The sequence below is a fragment of the Pteropus medius genome, unplaced genomic scaffold (genome assembly GCF_902729225.1).
Source record: "Pteropus medius unplaced genomic scaffold, Ma_sr-lr_union100, whole genome shotgun sequence".
Classification (NCBI taxonomy): domain Eukaryota; kingdom Metazoa; phylum Chordata; class Mammalia; order Chiroptera; family Pteropodidae; genus Pteropus; species Pteropus medius.
Genome location: NW_024354550.1, coordinates 5,852,729 through 5,856,676, shown reverse-complemented (window position 1 = coordinate 5,856,676; position 3,948 = coordinate 5,852,729). Strand labels below are relative to the sequence as shown.

The window sequence follows — 3,948 nt, the reverse complement described above, 5'->3', positions numbered from 1 at the left end:
GAGAAGGTGAGGAGAGTTCCCTGAACAGCTCTGCCTGAGAGTACTGTGACCGCCACTCAGCCAGCGGCAGTGCCCAATCATCAGAGCAGAAAGCAGAGAAACAGGGATGGCAGAAAAGTGAAAAATGGCAGAAAACAAGTTGATTTTTACTAATTGCAGCTGCAAAATGGAGACTGAGCTGCAGCCTCCAACTCTCAACCCAGAGAGCCACTCCCCCATACCCTCCAAGATGGAAAGCTGCGGAGTCCCAAGGGAATCCAAGCAAATGCTACTGAAATTGTCACTAACACTGACAGGAACTGGTATTGAGGGTAATGAGCATGATTAAACATCTATAAGGGAAAAAAAGACATTATTAACACTTTATATGAAGCATAGATCCAAGAGGCTTAGATGCCACCTACTGGAAAACAAAAGAAAAATACCTTATTTGCAACAGGCTAGAGGCCATTATATAATAAATCTTTTTTGTGGAAAAAAAAAAAAAAGCAAAATACACTTCCATTAATGCTCAGGTGGAGAAATAGTCCATTAAACACCATGAACAAGAAAGGCGACAAGGCGGCTCGGAAAGAAAGAGAAAAATCTCTAGAAAATAAGCTTATAGACATAGAAATATGGGACTTTAATGACAGAGAATTTTTTCTGAAAAAAGTCAGTGAGATCTGTAACGAATCATATCAACAATTTCAGGAATTGAAAAAACAACTGGATGAGCAGAATGAGTTCTTTAGCAAGAAGATTGAAACCCTGAAAAGGAACCAAGTAAAACTTCTGGAGATAAAAAGCACAATGAAAGAGGTGAAAAATAAAATAAGAAGCTTGAGAAATAAAGTCAAACAAATGGAGGAAAGGATCAGTGACATCAAAGACAGAAATCTAGAAATAAATCAGAAAGAAGAAGAGAGAAACTGAAGAACAAAAAATAATGAAACAGAAATATAAGAACTAGCTTATACCATCAAGAGAAGAAACATAAGAATAATGAGAATTCTTGAAGGAGAGAAAAGGAGCAGGGATTAGAAAGCATTTTCAGACAAATAGTTAAAGAGAATTTCCCAAATCTAAGGAATGAGCTGGAGCTTGGAATTCAAGAAGTCAATAGAACATCCAATTATCTCAACCAAAAAGGCCTTCGTCAAGACACATTGTATTAGAATTATCAAAAATCAGCGACAGAGATAGAATTCTCCAGGTAGCTAAGGAAAAGAAGATGATAACCTATAAAGGAAAACCCATTAGATTATTGTCAGACTTCTCAGCACAAACCTTACAAGCCAGAAAGGACTGTAATCAAATATTCAAACTATTAAATGAAAGGAACTACCAGCCAAGAATAATGTATCCAGCTAAACTCTCCTTTAGAAATGAAGGAGAAATCAAGACCTTTCTAGACATATAAAAATTGAGGTAATACTCCACTATGAGGCCTGCACTACAGGAAATTCCGAAAGAGGTCAGCTCACCTAATACAAAAAAAAAAAGCATAATTAGAAGTAAGGTGACTAGCAGGCTGATAAAAGCAGAGTAGTGCAACCCTTACTACAAACAGGGCATTATAAGCTTAAAATAAGAAGAGATTTGCTATAGCAAGATAATAATGAATGTTCAGAATACATAGGGACAAATTGACACAACAATGACTGAAAAGGGGAGGATTTAAAGATTCAAATTCACAAAGGGGAATGAAGATAAGGCATGCACAGAAGAAAAGGGACAACTGTATATATACAACCATACTTTTCATATTTGTAATGGTAACCACAGACTAAAGCTTTAGAACTGAAGTTCATAACATAAAACAAGAAAGACCAGAGGGAAAACCCACAAAAATCAACCAAAATAAAACAGAAACACAAGGACAAGGAAGCAATGGAAACATAGACTTACCAGAAAGTAAAAGATAAAATGGTTATACAAAGACCTCATATTTCAATAATCACCCTAAATGTAAATGGACTGAACTCACCAGTAAAAAGACAGAGTTGTAAATTGAGTCAAAAATAAAACCCAACTATACGCTGCCTCCAAGAGAAACATCTCAACTCCAAAGACAAATATAGACTCAAAGCGAAGGGTGGAAAATGATATTTTAAGCAAATGGCATTCAGAAAAAAGCAGGAGTAGCAGTACTAATATCAGACAAAATAGACTTCGAAATCAAAAAGATAAAGAAAGATATTAAGGGACATCTTATAATAATAAAGGGAATTATGCACCAAGAAGACATAACACTTATTAATATCTATGCTCCCAATTAGGAAGTCCCAAAATATGTAAAGGAATTACTAACAGAACTAAAGGAAGAAACAGACCAAAACACTATCGGAGTAGGGAACTTAAATACCTCACTGTTGGTTATGGACAGATCATCTAAACAGAAAATCAATAGGGAAATAATGTCCTTAAATGACACATTAGACCAACTGGTCATAATTGATATTTACAGAGCCTTCCATCTCAAAATAGCTGCTTATACATTCTTCTCTAGAGCACATGAAACATTCTCAAAGATTGACTCCATACTGGTATATAGAGATAACCTCAACAAATATGAGAGGGTTGAAATCATACCGACTATATTCTCTGATCATAATGCTTTGAAACTAGAGATCAACTGTAAAAATAAAGCAGAAAGAACCACAATTACATGGAGATTAAACAATATACTACTGAAGAAAAACTGAGTCAGAGAAGAAATAAAAAGAGAAATGAAGAGATACATAGAAATGAATGATAATGATAGTACAACATATCAAAAATTTTGGGACACGGCACAAGCCTAACCCTTCATCTTAAAAAAAAAAAAAAAAAAACCTAGAAAAAGAAGAACAAATGAAGCCTAAAGTCAGCAGAAGAAAATAAATAATCAAAATTAGAGCAGAATTAAATAAAATTGAAAACAAAAAACAATAGAAAAAATAAATGCAATGAAGTTTGTTCTCTGAGAAAGTTAATAAAATTGACAAACCCCTGGTTAGACTCATGAAAGAAAAAAAAGAAAGGACACAAATAAACAAAATCAGGGATGAAAGAGGGGAAATTAAGGTAGACACTGCAGAAATATAAAGGATCATAAAAGAATACTATGAAAAAGTAGATAACATCAAATTAAATAACCTAGAAGAAATGGACCAGTACTTAGAAAAATACAACCTTCCTAGAATAAATCAAGAAGAACTGGAGTCTACAGCCATGCTACCCTGAACAAGCCTGACCCCATCTGATCTCGAAAGCTAAACAGTGTCAGGCCTGGTTAGTACTTGGACGGGAGACCACCTAGAGAGACCAGGTGCTGTAGGCGTAAAAAATTTAAAAAAAAATAAAAAATAAGGGATTGTAAACTGACAAGATCTTGCAATCTGTGAGGTCAACCAAGGGTTGCCTTACCTAAAAAAAAAAAAAAAAAAAAAAAAAAGGAAGAAAAGAAAAAAAAAAAGGAAGAAGAACTGGAAAATCTAAATAGACCGATCAACAGTATGGAAATTGAAACAATCATCAAAAATCCACCAAAAAGTAAAAGTCCAGGACCAGATGGCTTCACCAGTGAATTCTACCAAACATTCAAAGATTTAATACCTATTCTCCTCAAACTCTTCCAAAAAATTGAAGAGGAGGCAATACTTCCCAACTCATTTTATGAGGCCAATATACCAAAACCTGGTAAAGATAACACAAAAAAAGAAAACTACAGACCAATATCTCTCATGAACATAAATGCAAAAATCCTAAATAAAATACTAGCGAACCTAATACAGCAACATATTCCAAAGATTATACACCATGGTCAAGTGGGCTTCATCCCAGGGGCATAGGGATGTTTCAACATACGCAAGTCAATTAATGTGATACACCACATAAATTAAAAAATAAGTATCATATGATCATATCAATAGATGCAGAGAAAGCCTTCGACAAGATACGGCAGACATTTATGATTAAAACACT

The 3,948-nt window shown here is 34.5% G+C and overlaps 1 pseudogene; it reads left to right on the top strand.

The window, feature by feature from the left end:
• Window positions 1-3,185: 3,185 nt before the first annotated feature.
• Window positions 3,186-3,304, top strand: LOC120596670 (uncharacterized; annotated as a pseudogene).
• Window positions 3,305-3,948: the final 644 nt, after the last annotated feature.